This window comes from Equus przewalskii, chromosome 2, assembly GCF_037783145.1.
Source record: "Equus przewalskii isolate Varuska chromosome 2, EquPr2, whole genome shotgun sequence".
In the NCBI taxonomy this organism is placed as follows: domain Eukaryota; kingdom Metazoa; phylum Chordata; class Mammalia; order Perissodactyla; family Equidae; genus Equus; species Equus przewalskii.
In genome coordinates, this window is record NC_091832.1 from 40,120,486 (window position 1) to 40,137,351 (window position 16,866).

General features: G+C 52.2%; 2 long non-coding RNA genes across 2 annotated transcripts; both read right to left on the reverse strand.

Moving 5' to 3' along the window:
* Positions 1–802: 802 nt before the first annotated feature.
* LOC139081988 (uncharacterized) lies at positions 803–3,396 on the reverse strand. Its single transcript, XR_011537573.1, has 2 exons — positions 3,091–3,396; positions 803–1,123 (listed from the first exon to the last, which is right to left on the reverse strand). It is a non-coding gene; the product is annotated as an uncharacterized lncRNA (long non-coding RNA).
* Positions 3,397–3,909: 513 nt separating this feature from the next.
* LOC139081987 (uncharacterized) lies at positions 3,910–7,372 on the reverse strand. The gene is made up of 3 exons (XR_011537572.1): positions 7,239–7,372; positions 6,425–6,566; positions 3,910–6,267 (listed from the first exon to the last, which is right to left on the reverse strand). It is a non-coding gene; the product is annotated as an uncharacterized lncRNA (long non-coding RNA).
* Positions 7,373–16,866: the final 9,494 nt, after the last annotated feature.

Here is a 16,866-nt window from a genome sequence, read left to right on the forward strand (position 1 = left end):
TGGGGACCAGAGAGCAAGTTAGAGGTAAAGTGAGGACGAGGGTGCCCTTTCCCCAAAACCACGCCGTCTCCCCCAGTCTGCACAGGGGTTATCGGAGCAGGAAGCCACTGTGCTTTCCCAACCACAGCAGAAAGGTGTCTGACAAGAAATCCTTTGATCAACAGACACAGAGAGTAATAACGATTGTCTCTGTGACAAAAGTCATTAACGTATGCACGGCAATTTACACTGTGGGCCGCTCCGTGTATAACTCATTTGATGCTCACAATGACCTATGAGGTGGATGACGGTAACGTGCTTGTTGTGCAGATACAGCACCCACGGCCAAGGAACATGAAGTGACTCTCCAAGGTCACCCAGCTGGGAGGTGGCACTGTAGGGATTTGAAGGCAGACCGTGTGGCTGCCCTGCCTCGGTCGTCACAGTTGGACGCAGGGCCCGGCCTACAAACATCCAGGTACAGGGACAGGACTGTGGAAGTGGGCAGTGTACCGGAATGATCCTAATTAGAGCCTGCATCTAAAACAAGAAATAAGACAGCTATGAAGGACAGCTTTGAGTGACTAGGGAAATTTGCATATGGGCTCTATGTTAGATGATATTATTGCGATAAGATTGAGTGTCTTAGTGGGATCGTGGTAGCACGGCCGTGCAGGAGGATGGCCTCGCTCTTAGGAGACAGATGATAAAGCGTGTGCAGTGGAAGTGTCATGATGTCGCAACTTTCAAATGTTTCAGAGAAAGAAGTATAAAAGGAACAATAAAGCAAACATGGCAAACGTTAATAATAGGTCAATCTAGGTAAAGGATAAACAAGCATTTATTGTCATATCTGTTGTTTGTGTTAACAAATCATCCCTGAATTTAGAACAGCAGCCGTTTATGATTTCTTGCAAGCCCCGGGCTGGGTGGGTCATGAGTCTGTCTTCAGCTGGTGGGTGGGCTGCAGCCGGGCTGATCTGGGGTGACCACGGTTTGCACAGCTCAGCTGTCCCCCACGAGTCTCCCATCCCGAGGGCGGGCTGGCCTGGGCGTGTCCTCATGGCGGGGTCCAAAGCAGGAAGAGGAAAAGGAACACACGTGCTTTCAAGCTTCTGCTTGCCTCAGTGATGCTGCTGTCCTTCTGTCAAAGCAAGTCACAGGGCCAAGGCCAGGCTCAGTGCAGGGAGACGCTTCCAAAGAAGGTGACACAGGGGGCAAGTGTCGTTAATGCAATCAATTTATCACAATTGTATGCAATCTTAACTTTTTAATAAACTTGAAATCTTTCAAAATAAAAAGAGGGCTATATTAGGGTACTCCAGAGAAACAGACCAATAGGAGATATATATATATATACACATAAAGAGCGAGCGAGAGAGATAGATATGAAAGAGAGAGAGAGAAAGAAATTTATTATAAGGAATTGGCTCACATCATTGTAGAGGCTTGAGAAGCCCCAAGATCTGCTCCCAGTAAGATGGAGACCCAGGAGAGCTCACGGTGCAGTTCCGGTCCAAAAGCCGGCAGGCTCGAGATCCAGGAAGACCTAACGTTTCAGTTCGAATCAAAGGTGAAAAAGAGCCCATGTGCCAACTCAAGGCAGTCAGGCAGGAGGAGTCCCCCCTTACTTGCAGGAGGGTCCGTGTTTTTTTCTATTCAGGCCTTCACCTTATTGGATGAGGCCCACCACATTGGGGAGGGCACTTTGCTTTACTCAGTCTTCCAATTCAAACGTTAATGTCATCCTGAACACCCTCACAGACGCACCCAGAATAATGTTTGACCAAATATCTGGGCACCCCATGACCTAGTCAAAATTCACCCTAGTCATAAAATTCACCATCACAAGGGACAGAAGAAAAAAACCAATCTAATCATGTCACTCCTCTACTCAAAACTCTTCCCTACGTCCACTAAAAGGTGTTTACAAGAACGTTTGCTGCAGCTTTACTAGTCAAAGCCCCAAACTTGAAGCAACCATGATGTCCGTCAACGTCATCATGGATAGGTAAACCATGATATATTCCTAACACGGAATAGTAAACAGCAATGAAAAAGACTGAACTGGGACACGCAACAGCACGGATAGATCTTATTTACGAGCAAAAGAAGGGAAAACTCAAAAGCCTGCACACTGTAGATCTCCAATTATACGACATTCAAGAAGAAAGAAACGCATCTAAGTGGTTGTCTTGGGGAGCCTTTATTGGGAAGGGCCATGAGGGAATGTCCTGGGGTGCCATAAATGTGCTGTATCTTGATCTGGGTGGTGTTTCCATGGATATGATCATGTAAAAAAATTTATTAAATTGTACACTTAAGACTTGAGCGCTGGGGCCGCCCCATGGCCATGTGGTTAAGTCCGCGCGCTCTGCTTCGTGCTCGCCAGTTTGGGTCCTGGGCGCAGACCTAGCACTGCTCATCCAGCCATGTTGAGGCGGCGTCCCACATACTAGAACTGGAAGGACCTACTACTGGGATATACAACTATGTACTAGGGGGCTTTGGGGAGGGAAAAAAAACAAAAATCGGGAAGACTGGCAACAGATGTTAGCTCAGGGCCAATCTTTAAAAAAAAGAAAAGACTTAAGCTCTTTGTAAATTCGATCTCGAAAGGATGGAAACACACACACATAACATCTCTTAAAACTTGGGTTCGCCACACCCCTGCGTAAGACCCAAACTCCTGAATGCTCAATTCAATTTAATTTAGTTGAGCACATGTTTATTCTCTCTCTCCAAAGTGCCGGGTTTAGCAAGCAGGGCGGCCTGCTAACCTCTCGCTGCCTCGCGTAGGTACTTGATAAATGTGCGTGAATCCATGTGGGGACCTCCAGGGATGGGGACCTCAAGCGTACTGGGGCATCAGATGGGCTGTGGGTGGCGTCTCTGGTTCCTGGCTCCTTCCAGGCCCACTTTGGTGACTGCGCAGTCACTCCATCTCGCAGGGGTGGCTCCCGTCCCCCTCCTCCACCCAGGCCCGCGGGAGCCAACCCTGCCCCTCACTGCCGCACACTTTACAGCCATTGTCAAACATAATGATTCTTACCCTGGAGAGAAATTGGGTTCCATTTTATATTTTATTGCCTCAAAAAGGACGTTTCTTACCTTCACACAGTCTGCAGCCAGCAGGAAAAGGACGATAAATCTCAGCCAAGATTTCCACAGAGATAGATGCTCCAGCAAGGAGACCGCAGTGTCCCAGGCGGGGAGAATAAACAAGCAGTTTGTTTCTGCCTTGCCGCCCCACAAATGTGGGGACAGGTGCCCTGTCCCCAACACCACCTGGCAGCCTCAGGGCTGAACACAGAATGGGGGAGGGGCTGTGGCTCCAGATCCCCAAGAGAGAGCCAGGTGGAAAGAACGGCCTGAGCTTCAGAACTTGCGCCTCCTCCTGCCCTCCCATCCGCATTCGGCAAAAGCTTTCTTCCCCGGGAGAGGACGCAGATGGTTTGCCAGGCACTCATCGCGTGCCGGCCATGTGCTTTATCACGTGTGGTTTTCAGAGCCCCGGGCTGTGGGTGTGTGTGTTGTCCCATTTTACAGAGGAAGGGACTGAGCTTCACGGAGGTAGGCATGCAGCTGGGGAGGAGCGAACTGAAATTTGAACACGGGTCTTCTGGGAATCCAGTCAATGCTCCAGGGGTTCCCCTCGGCTCCTGAGGAGCTGGCCGGGGAGACCAGAGAGACGCTGGGGCGGATGGCAAGCAGGAACCCAGGGCCACGGCTGGGACAGACTCCTCTGCTGAAGGCCCGCCCTGGGAGTTGCCCTGAAGCGCGGCCACTGTAGTCACTTTCCCTCAGTCGCTGTGTGACTTGGACAAACCTGTTAGCATCCCCAGAGAGGTTGCTGTCTTGCACACAGTCACACAGTGAAAGGCAGAATCAGGACAAGAACTCAAGCCCTGTGACTCCTAGCCCAGGGCCTTTCTTTTCTTTTTCCCAATTTTTTTATTGTGGTAAAATACACATAACATAAAATTTACCATTGTAACCATTTTTAACTGTACAGTTCAGTGGTATCAAATACATTCATAATGTGCAACCAGCAGCACCGCCCACCTCCAGAACGCTTCATCTTGCAAAACTGAAACTCTGTCCCCACCAAGCAATAACTCTCCTTGTCCCCCGCCTCAGCCCCCAGCAACCACCAGTCTACTTTCTGTCTCTATGAATTTGACTTCTCGGGGTACCTCAGATAAGTGAAATCATACTGTATTTTTTCTTTTTTGATTGGCTTATTTCACTTAGCATACTGTCCTCAAGGTTCATTCACCTTGTCCCATGTGTCAGAATGTCCTTACTTTTTAAGACTGAATAATATTCCATTGCATGTATAGACCACATTTGCTCACCCTCTCATCCATCCAAGGATGCTTGGGCTGTGCCTGCGTTTGAGCTGTCGTGAATAAGGATGCTGTGAACGTGGATGTACAGACATCTCTTCCAGACCCACCGTCTTTCTTCTTCCCCATCATCCTGTCTCACGGACTGTCTAACAAATATCTACTGTTGTTCCTTTCTAACACATTTGAAAGTGTGTAGTTTAACCATTGGTCATTTAATAACATCGCGGAGTTGTAAAATCTAGCACAAAATAAGCCAGTCACACAATACCACATATTGCACAATCCCGTTTCCAAGAAATGTGAAGCACAAGCCAATCCTGAGAGACAGAAGGCAGATTGACGGTAGAGTGGGGAGCAACTGCTAACGGATACTCTTCTGGGGTAATGGAAACCTTCCAAAATTGATTGTGGTGAGGGTTGCACAACTCTGTGACTATACTAAAAAACATTGATATTTTAAATAGGTGGATTTTATAGTATGTGACTTATGTCTCAATAAAGCTTAAAAACATCTGTTAGTCTCTCTCAGCCCCAGTTTCCTTGTCTGGAAACGTGATCGTGAGAGCTGCCTCGTGCTGCTGTTATGAGGCTGAATTAACACTTGAAAACCTCCCAACCAGATGCCCAGCCCACAGGAGAAGCGCCCCAGCCTGCTTTAAGCATGATGTTCTCAAGAGCACCAACCTCTCAAGAGGCTTGAGAGGGATGGGGTGGGGAACATCGACAGAGGGTGGTCGAGAAAATTCTGTCTGAGGAGGTGACATCTGAGCAGAGACCTGAAGGAAGGAGTGAGCCATGCAGCTATCTAGAGGAAGAGCATTCCAGGCTGAGGACACAACAAGAGCAAAGGCCCTGAGGCAGGAGCATACTAGTTGATTTCAAGGGATAGCCAGTGTGGCTGGCGGGCGGGAGCGGGAGGGTAGAACAAAGGAGGAGTTCAGAGAGTAGCAGCGGAGCAGATTGTGTGGGACTATGGGCTGCGGAGGGACCTGGCAGGGCTGTGAGCAGAGAAGGGACATGACCGACTATGGTTTTAGCAGGACCCCTCGGGCTGCTGGTAAACAATAAACTGGCAGGGGCAAGGGTGTCATCAGGGAGACCATTTAGGGGGCCACAGCTACCCTCCACACAAGACTCGATGGTGGCTCTGACCAGGGCAGGGCGGTGGGGATGGGAAGAAGTTTCTGGCTTCTGGTTATTCTTTAAAGTCAGAGCCGACAGAATTTCTTGAGACGGTGTGGGTGTGAGAGAGAGGCAGCAAGAACTACTCCAGGGTTCTAGAGCTGAGCCGCTAGGCAGTTAGGGGAGCCATTCACCAAGGCAGGTGGGACGAGGTGGGGTGAAGGAGAGGGGTTTGGATCTGCTAAGGCGGGGAAGCCTGTTGGGAACCCTCAGGATGGCGCAGGATGTAGGAGAGCTCCAGGGTCCCTGATCCACGCTCCCAGGGTGTGGAGGGCCCAGCCTGACCATCAAAAGCCCTCCCCAAAATGGACAGGCGTAAGTGGGGAAACCCCTCTGTCCTTCCCCCCGTCGGGAGGAGGCAGTGTGACCATGCTCAGAAGGAAGATACAGATGATCGCTGAGCAGGAGGCCAGAGCAAGACCTTGTCACACCCGCTCTGAGGCTGGGCCTCTCCTGAGAAGTTTCTGAGAGGTTCCCCAGAGGCAGCCTGGCTGGGACAGAGACCATTGCTGGGCAGATGAGGTGGACAAAGGCCTCGAGGAGCCAGCAGCTGGAGCTGGGCTCTTCCACTTCTTGGCTGCCAGGAGCGAGGTACCAAGTGCATGCTTTCCAAGGATGCCCTGGAGCTGGGAACGGACCCTGCCGAGGCTGAGAAGAAGGATCCCCAGAGGCTGCTTGCTCGGTCCCGGGTGGGGCTGGAGGAAGAGGAGACCAGCCTGTGTCCAGCTGGACACAGCACGGGAGGCAGCCGCAGCTGAGGAGGAGCAGAAAGTGGGTCAGCAGCCCGGGAAGATGGAGCAGCGGCCCCCTGCCCACTTCATCAGCCACGACCCGCGTAGCTGGCCCACAGTCGGGCCGAGACCGCCCCTCCACCCCGGGCCCTTGCAGAGATCAGAAATGCTGAGATGTACCCGGACGGAGACCTGGAGTCTGTCCCTCCGCAGGGTGGCCAGCCTATTCCTTGGCTTCGAGGGCATTCACACATGCATTCGGTCAACACATGTTTCTTGAGTGCCTACCAGATCCCGGCCACTACAGAGCCTTGGGATACCTCTGTGAACAAAACAGACAAAAGTACATCCCAATGGCGGGGGCGAGGCACTCAGAGACAGACGAGAACCAAAGGAAACAGAGAGAGGAAGTAAATTAGATGGTGTGTTAGAAAAGAATGTGGGCCGTGTAGGAAAACCAAAAGAAAAAGCAGAGCAGAGTTGGAGGGTTGGGAGTGGGGTGAGCGGTTGTCATTTTAAACAGTGAGGACAGAGGGGGCTCTTTGAGAAGGTGACATTGGAAGAAAGACTTGGAGGCGGTAAGGAGTGACGCCCCGGCCCAGGGGTGCCCCTTAACTTTTGCCTCCTTCTCCTCTCTTCCTGGCCCTCCCCAGGGACCCCCATTTTCCTCCCCCTTATCCTTTCCCACCTCCTACTCCCTCCTCTCTCTCCCCCTTTCCCTCCCTCCTTCCCCCTCAGAGAGGCCGGGTGTAATCATGATGAAAGATGGGGAGTGGGGAGAGCAGAGAGAAAAGGACGGTGGAGAGGAGCCCCGCCCTCTCATAACGCCCCCAGCCTGGGAAACGGGGCTCCCAGGGGAAGGGGAATGGGGAAGGGGCTGGAGCAGCAGTGGGTCCCTGAGGGGTGCCTGTCCCCCAGGGGGACCACAGGACCAGAGAGGCTTCCAAAGACGTAAGAAATATGGTTTGTGGGGAAGGGGAGACATATGGCTTACCGCCTCCATAGCAGGGCCAGTTAGAAAACTGGAAATTAGGTCACGGTCTCTGTAGCCAGAGCCGGTGTCTACAGCTGAGCCAGGTCTGCCCTGGGGCTTTGTTTCAGGCTGCCAAAGAGACAGGGAAACTGCTGCCAAGTTCTGGTAACTTCCCACAACCTCCCCTCCACATCCACGCCCTCCCATCAGGATACGGTACCCACCAAGTCTGAAGGTGGGGGCGAGGGGAGGACATAGGGCATTGTTTATGGGGTGAGGGAGGCAGCCCGTGGCAGCTGTGCCCTTCCCTCAGTGTCCTCCAGCTTCACTATTCCACATGGCCACACACCTTGGCACTGCAGGCCAAACCTCAAAAATCCTAAATTCTACATTTTCTATACAAAACGGGAGGGGGTGTTGGCCAACACCTTCCACGTTTCCTGCCTGGAAACAGCACCCAAGGAGGTGTGGATGGTTTAAGGAGGAGTCCTGGCTCCCCCAGAGGAAGGTCACCAGTTGACAGGCCCTGGGCCATGGCCACTCCCAGGAGGAGTGAACGGGTGAGAGGAAAGCTTGACAGTCCCCTTCCGTACATCTGGAGGACTGACAGGATTTTGACTCTTCAAGAAACCTACAGCCGCTGGACAGCCCACTGGCCGGGTCTCACCCCCGACCAACCTTGACTCACCTGGGCAGGGGCAGGACCACTGAAAGGAGGCTGGAAGCCCCTAAGCCTCCCTGAGGCTCTCTGCCAAGTGCAAGGTCCAGTTTGCTGTGGCTGCTTCCCTGGGGTCTCCAGAGGCCCCACTGCCCCTGGCAGGACCCCCACCCCCACCCCCACACACCCCAGCACTTCCCCAGACAGAAAGCAGGTGGCAGAGGGAGAAGCTGGGGCTGGAGGCGATTTCAACAAGTCGACTGCCTCAGTGGATGGGGCACCCCTGTGGACAGGTGTCTCGGCCTGGGGAGAGGCCGGGGGTGGGCCCAGGAAGAACAGAAAGAGAGGATACTGAGGGGGCTCAGAGCCCCACAGCAGCAGCCTGGGCTGCTGTCTCCACCGATGTTCTCACCACCTCCACACGCTGACCTGGAGCTGGAGGACCTCACAGGGGCGGTGAGCAGGGAAGCAGAGACCCTGGCAGCCAGCAAGCAGGGTCGTGGTAGGTGGGCTGTGTCCTTGGGGAGCTGGGAACGAAGAGAATCATCACTGTGGCAACCGCGTTCTTCCTGCTGGAGGAAAGAGGCCTGGATCAGGCACCGTTGTCACTACGCTCCATCCTGAGCAAGAGGCAGGGGGCTGGAGGGGGAAGGAGGGGGCAGCTGACAGGTGATCTGCAGCAGAGGAGACCAGGCCCTGTCCAGCTACAGGGGACACACTCCAGAGAGACAGGACATTGCCCACCTCCAGAGGGTGACGGCATGGTGGCCACACCCAGCTGGGCAGTTAAGTTTCGCAAGAAGCCTGATGGGACCCTGGCAGTTTCTCTGCCAGGAAGGAAGACTGGGATGGAGGGAGCCAGGTTTCCTGAGCACCTCCTGTGGCAGGTGCCTAAGTTCTTCCATACTTCAGCCTCGTTTCCTCCCCATCACGATCCCGCCAGCTCTGGACTACAATCCTCATCTCGCAGATGAGAAAAGTGAAGCACAGACAAGTAAAGTGCATTGTCCAAAGCCATAGAACGCTGAAAGAACGGCTTTGACAGTTCAGGAAAAAGGAATTTGATGGGAGAAAGAACTAGGATATGGACCAAATGGGACTGTGAAGGGTAGGCAAATGATTATGCCAAATGGCGGAGGGGGTTGGGCAGGACTAAAAGGGCAGATGGGGCAGGGCCACGTGATGAGGGAGTCAGCAAGAGCGGCAGAGGACGCGGTGCCCTACGGAAAGAGATGTACGTCATGGGTCCTGTGCATGCCAGGTGCGTCCAGGCAAATTGCTCGTTGCTTCCTGAGCGTAGAGTGTAGAGTGGCTATTGGGTGTTGTGTGTAGTCATGATGGCTGTCAAGTAGGGTGTGTTGAATGGCATGAATATTGAGTGGCTTAAGCTTTCCGTGCCTCTCCCTATTCATCAGCAAAAGGAAGATAATCGTACTCACTTTCTAGATGTGTTGTAAGGATTAAATTAGTTTATTTCTGGGAAGGTCTTAGAACAGTGCCTAACACTGTAAGTGCCCAGTTAACATTAGCTATTATCGTATTATTATAAAGTTCTGTATGTTTTGCAATGGATGCACTGCATGATGTGTGCCCTGTACGTGGTGTGTGTGTGTTCTCCGTGGGGAAGAGCAGGTGATGTGTGTGTGCACACATTGTATGTGGGTTACATGTTGTGTCTGTGTGTACGCATGTTGCACAGTGTGTGTTGCACGGGTGTGGAGTGCATGGGTTTGGTGGGTGTGTAGTATGGGGTGTGTGCATATTGTGTGTTGCCTATGGTGTGGTTTGTGTATTGCGTGAGTTGGGTGGTTTGTGGGTCTCGTAAGGTACTTGCATGTTCTGCCCTTTAATTAGTTCATGTTGCAGAAAAACCAACCCAGAGGACCCTAGGCCTTCCAATGCCCAGTTTCCAAAGGGGAGTTGCCCCACCCTGGGGAAAGGGGCAGAGAAAGGAGGGAAGGGGCTGAACAGCTCTAGCTGCCCACCGCCTGCCAGGCCCCCTGCACCCCGCTTCTAGCCCTCCTGGACCTCCTGACTGGGTCAGGCCTCTCCCAGGCCTTCAAGACTGGAGCACGCCCTGGAGACTCAAAGGAAAATATCACGGGCTCAGCTGGAGGGATGATGAACAGGGAGAAGGGCTGGTTGTGATGGCTGTAATGAGTGAGCAGCCCTGCCAAAAGGCCGGGACTGGAGCCACGCAGGGGAGAGCCAGGCCAAGTTACCGGCTGCCCAGGGAACAGGCACGAGGACCCTGCTGCTTCCTCTGGCAGGACAGGCAAGGAGAGGGGAGCTCTCCAACCATTGGATAGTTTAGGGGTGAGCCAGGCCTGGAGCCAAGGTTGGGCTGGAAGACAGAGACGTCCTAGAGAACGGCCGTGGGGTCAAGCCACTCACCCTCTCCCGGCCGCCAGGATCACACGATAAGAAATGATTTCCTCCTCCCTACCTCCCCGGGCAAACCAAAACCACTTGAGACTCTGCAAAAGGAAGGTGCCATAAGCATCTTAGACAGATCAGACCCACAGGTCGTGCCCACCTTCTACACGGCAGCCAGACCCAACTGCCTGCACACAGCCAACACTCCGGGCTCTGGCCTCAGGCCCTTGCACATGTCTCTCCCTCTGCCGGGTATCTCTCCCCTCCTCACACCACCACCAGCTCCAGCTCATCCTTCAGGTCTCAGCTGAAAAACCGCCTGAGTTGGAAGCTTTCCAAAAACCTCATTGTCCCAGCTGGGGTGGCCCCTCCTGTGGCCCCACGGACACCTGACTCTTCCCCTCTTGCAGCACACACAACCACATGTCATAATTGCCTGTGTACCTGTGGGATCCTTGAAAAAAGGAACCATCACTTATTACTTTCTTTATCTCCGATGCCTGGCAGAGTGCCTGGAACACGGAGCCCTCAATAAATGTTGGCTCGGTGAATGGAGGGGTTTTTGAGTAGATGGATAGGTGGGTGGACGGGTAAAGTCCTGAACTTTTGCAATGTGGAAAATATGCTTTCAACTTACGCTGATGGCAAATCTTCCAGGGTTTGTATAATTCCCAAGATGACGTTACCAAAATATGACACTGAGTTCCTCTTCCCCACAGGCACCAGACAAAGCTAGAGTCAAAAAGGCAGAGGGAAGGATTAGCACTTTGGAGCTGGGAATTTACAAGCCATAATTCAGTGCCTTGAGCTGCAGGGAGCAACGGCCAGAGTAGAAGAGGGAGCCATGCAGTGCAGCCTCAAACCAGCCAGTCCTCCGGCACAGGGCCTAGTGGGTAGGAGGTTCCGGAAGGGAGTTGCCCACCCTGCCCAACACCACCCATAGACCTTGGGCCTAAGGCCAGGACATGCCACCCTTCGAAGTCAGCAGAATTAACATCTCACAACCGAAAACAGGCAGATGCACCATCTTCAGAGATGGTGGGTCAGGGTTGCAGGAAAGAAAGGAGGCCTGGCATCTCCTGTGTCCAGAGGGCAGAGTGGCTCTCAGCTGAGGTGCAAATCTCAAAGCTTCCCCAAGGGATTGGAGAGTCAAGTCTAACCAACCATGCTACGACCTGCCTGTTGTGTGCAAAGAGTGTTCCTCCTGTGCTGTCCTGGAGAGAGGGAGGGACACTGTCTGACAGCATGAGCTTCCTGGCTGCTTAGAAGCAGTGGGCCCTGCTGTGGGCAGGGCTTGCACCCCAGACAACTCTCAGGGCCTGACTCTGCCAGTTCCACTCTCAGCCACAACCTCTGGGGAATACACAGTCCAGGTGTCCTAGATGGTGGGTGGGTAGGAGTCAGGGTCATTGGAAGGGCTTCTCCTCACTATAAACTGATCAAACTGATCACTTGGTTTATCAGGTAGGAATAACACTCAGCTACAAGTATCAGATCACTATGAACTAGTGGCTCAAACACACAAGGGTTTAAACTCTCATGCGCAAAAATCTAGATGTAGGCAATACAAGGCTTGTAGGGTCTGTCCATGAAGTCGTCAGAGACCCAGGATCTTTCTCTATTTCTTCAAGGTCACCTCTTAGTCCAATATGGCTGCTGGTGCTCCATCTATAGCAACTACATTCTAGGCAGAAGAAAGGAGAAAAGAGACAAAAGGGACAGCCCCTCTCTTCTAAAGAGACTTCCTAGAAGTCTAATATATCACTTATGCTTACTTTTCATTGGTCATAACTTAGTCACATGGACACATCCACGTCTGGGGACTTTGATTGGTGTAAGTTCTCTTGAGAGCCTTGGGTGAACTGAGAACATGGAGTATTTGAACTTTTAAGTCTGATTGCAGAGCCTGGACCCCCAGGAGTCCCAGCCTCAGCCGTCAGTGGGCTTCTATCTTTGCCAAAATTACCCAGCTAATAAGTGAAATAGTCAAGATTGACACCAGCACTGCCTGTCTTTGCAGCTCCTGCTCTTAATTGCTATGCCACACTGTTGCCTTGAGTTCCAGCTCTGCCTTCACCCCCTTACTAGCCATGTGACCCTAGGCAAGTCTTCAGAGCCTTGATTTCTGTACCTATAAAATTGGGATAATAATAACACCCACATCAAATGGCTGACTTGTGGAGCAAGACAGATAATGCATGTAGATAGAGGATCAAGATCAAACGGAGCAGATCAAGAAAAGGACCTAAATCTGTTTAATGCTAGAGCTGAATTCACGAGAAAGGTGCTGGACCTTGCTGGCACCTGGATATTCTCACAGATCTTATTGATGGAAGAGGCCATTCTGCAGTAAGTGAGAAGACAGCAACCAGGGGCTCCTGGAAAAGTCCGTTCTATAGCCCAGGGAAGGGAGCAGTTGCTCAAAGTTCTTGTCTCCAAGATATCCATGGAGGGTCTGATGGAGTTCCCTCCCCTTCCTCTGTCTCTGGCCCAAAGCCCTTGGCTCTATGACTGTCAGTTGGTCCAGAGAGGAGCAGACTGCAGAAGGAGGCTGCCCATTGCCTTGGAAACGAAGGCCAGAGCCCAGCACCCTGCAACTCCCAGACACATAGCGGATGTGCCGCCTCTGGGTTCCAAGTCCCCAGACAGCCCTCCCACCCAGCACGCACACACGCACGTGCACACACACACACACACAGACTCCCAGCAACCAGCTGGCTAACCCAGTGGACTAGCAGCCATTCAACTGGGCTGTGCCAGGGGACCAAGTTTCTCTAGCTGGCAGAAGACCAAGTCTCTTGCCAGAGAAGTCAGTCCCAGTGGTCAAGGACAGCAAAGGGCAAGGCTGACGACAAGGGCTGAGACAGGCCACTGAGGACAATCCTTGGTTGTCACACTCACAAAGCCACCCACCGGGCTGGTGCATGGAGGTAACTCACATGGCCACGCACATAAGCCACATGCCAGCAGAGGCTCTGGCCCTGCAAGAGGCAAATGCACTTGCTGTCCTGGAGAGAAGGAGGGACACTGTCTGACAGCATGAGCATCCTGGCTGCGTAGGAGAGAGGTGGGCCCTGCTGTGGGCAGGGCTTGTACCCCAGGCTCAGCCCTGCCCAGAATCAGACTCCTCTCTGCAACTCCAGCGTCATAATTGACCATCAGTGGATGCAATAGCATATTCACACAGTCTCGCGATATCTCCACAGATTACTTATTCATCACAAGATGGAAAAGATACCTTTCCAGTGGATAAATCTGGGAGACAGCACCTTAACCAAGTGGTCAACATAGGGCCACCAAAAATGGGACAAATTAACATTACGTGCCTTTTCAGGAGATGAAATAATAAGTACACAACATCTCCTATGTAGTATTCTCACCAAAAACGTTTGAAGTGAATCAGATCAGGAGGAAACAACCGACATATTCAGATTGTGGGGCATTTTACAAGACATCTGATACGGACTCTTCAAAAATGTCAATTACAAGAAAGACAAAAAGACTAGATTAAAGGAGACTAAAGGGACGCGACAATTAAATTCAACGCACGATCCTTAGTGGATCCTGAATGACGGGGAAATGGCTCTATCAGACATTTTTAGAACAACTGGGGAGCGGGAATGTGAACAGCACATTAGATAACATTATTGGAGCAGTGCGAAAGTCCTTGGCTGTGATAACTGCATCATTCTGGTTATGCGGGAGAAGGTCTTTGTCCAGAGATGATAGGAGCTTCTGTATGTAGGGATGACTGCAATTTACTTTGAAATGATCAGAAGAAAATAGAGAAGGAGAGAGAAAGTAGGAACATTAAGAATTGATGAATCCCTGTGAAGGATAGACAGACGTTCGATAGACCGCTCTTTCAACTTTTCTGTGGCTTTGGAAATTTCAAAATCTAAAAATAAAGCCTTAAGAGAAAAAGACTCTTTAAAAAGGAGTCAAAAGATTCCATATCCTTCCCAATTTTTCCGGGCATCTCTGCAGTGGGGGACGGGGGCCTCTTCCATTTTGTTCTGGTCACCTCGGCCTCCATGCTCTGTCTTCACCCAAATTAGCTTAGTTTGTGGTCCGTCTTGCCATCCCATGTGGCTTTTCCAGTTTTGCGCTAGGTCCCTCTCCTGGATTTCGAGAGGGGACAGTGAACCCCTCAACGGCGCTTCCTGGTGACTGACAACTTTATTGAAGGTTTAGCAGGTAACGGAGGTGGGCGTGGCAGGAAATTTAGTATTTGGCAACCTCTTCTTAAAATCTACCCCCGGTCTCATCACTCCCTTACAGCCCCACCCTGTGGCTTGACTGCTTACTTGAGTCCCTCCCCTCTCCTCTCCTCTTTTTGCTTTTCCCATTTCTTTCTTCTGCCCTGTGGTTTCACAGTCTCTTTGCAGTCCCCTTCTGACCTGTGTGCAGAGGACCAGCCCAAACAGGCGAAACAAAGAAGGATCCTCCATCACTTTGGCACCAAATTCCTCTTGGTGAAGCCAAGTTTACTCACTTAGTCTTCCATGCTCTACACTCAACTCCTCGAGAAAACTCAAGACCCCTACTCCCATCCTAGTAACAATAAGAGCTATGACTTTTGAGCAAGGACCGTGTGCCGGATATTGAGCCAGGCCCTTTGAACGCATCATCTCTAACATTCCCAACAGCCCCATGAGGGAGACACTAAGGAATGTGAGATTCAGGATGGCTGATGAACCAGCTCCCAAGTGGAGATGCTGCCCAATCTGGGCCTTTTATGACGCTGTCCAACTCAGCTGAAGGGTGTTTCATAAGCAGAGGCTGCACACCTTGCGGAAGGGCACACCCTGCCCAGGGAAACAGAGTGGGGACTGGGACTCAGGACGCTCCCTCCCAGGCCTAGATGCTCACCTACTGGCCCAAACTAGGCACCACCCCTCCTACAGAGGGCGGGAGGCCCCGCTCTTGCAGTCGATGGCCGGAGAGAAGGCCACGCGGCAGAGAGGCTGAGGCAGGCCCGAGGTTGGGAGGCCAGGAGTGGAGACTGGCAGATGGCCACCCATTCACTCCATGATTTCAGGGTGGCGCAAGGGGGACTCCGGGCTGGACTGGGCTGGCTGAGCCTTGTGCTGTAAGAACAAGGTACCAGAACTTGGGTAGAATAAAACAGATGGAGTTCGGAAAGAACTAAAGAGACTGGGATGGTGGGGAGTGGGCAGCAGTTAGAGCAAGAAGGTCTGTGATGATGGGTCAGCTCAGTGCTCCCCAGTCCAGAGTGTGGATCCCAGGCATTGGGAATGTACTGGGGTGCCTACCCCCAAAATGGGAAAGGCCACTCTCCTCCACCTCCCCCGTCCTCTCCTGACTCTCCAGCCATCCCCAGAGATTCCGCCACCTCTGCTCCCTCCTGGATGCAAGCAAGATGAGAGACGCAGGAGAAATACGCTTGAAAGGAGACTGGAAATTTAATCCAAAGTAGCAACAGTGAACTGTGCGCTGGAAACCAGGGGGAAACTGAGTTGCAGGCAATCGGCGCACAGCAGCAGAAGGCTGAGGCCTGGGAGCTAAGGCAGAGCAGGAAAGGGCAGAGACAGGGAGGGAGTGGAGAGAGGATGGGGAGAGGCCAGCTTAGCCCCATGGCCACGGAGGCGGAGGAGGCTGTGACAGAGGGGCCCGAGGCCTCCCTCCTGGGAGACTGGGACGATATTAGATCTAGATGGGAAGCCTGGTATTTCTTCTGAAATATGAATGAAGGTCATTTTGGTCTGGGGACATCTGAGGAATGTGAGAGGAGAGTCTGGGAACCAGGAATACAGAGAGACAGACAGAGATGGAGGGAGAACCAACTTTTTTGTTGTTTTTTTTTTTTTGTGAGGAAGATTGGCCCAGAGCTAACATCTGGGCCCATCTTCCTCCACTTTGCTTATGGGACGCCACCACAGTATGACTTGATGAGCGGTGCGTGGGCCCGCGCCTGGGATGTGAACCCGTGAACCCCGGGGCACCAAAGTAGAGCACAGGAACTCAACCACTACACTACCTGGTGGCCTCAGATGCAACATTTTTTGAAGACTCTTTCCTGTGTCCTCTAATTTAATACAGCAATCTCCAGAGGAAGATGTTGTTATGCCCATTTTGCAGGTAAGAAAACTGAGCTCAAAAAGGTTCCATTATCGGGCCAAAGTCACCCAGTAGAAGAGCCATTGACCCCAAACCTCCCAGACTGGGCCGAAATGGGCCTCCATTTTGAATTTATTATCAAAATGGGATCCCTTCAAACTCTTGGGTGAAGTTGAAGATTGGTGAAGTGGGAGACAGAGGACTTCCTGAGGCCACATCCTGAGTCCAAGAGCTGGGTCTGAGCAAGTATGAGCACACAGGATGGGGGGGCAGGTAGCCCCAGAGAGACGGCGGCAGGCATAGGGAGGCAGGGGGACCAGGACCTCACCCAGAGGGCTACTTCATGGCCCTTTCAGCAACCCCATGGACTGGACTTTGGGCAGAACCAGAGCACCTCCAGAAGATGGGGTAAGATGGATGTGTCAGTAAGAGGAGCCCAGAGAGGCCACGCCCTCCTGTGTGGTGTCCCCAAACAGCAGGCTCCCTCATGACCACTGTACCTCCTTTTGGGAAGTAGACTTGCATTTGACACCC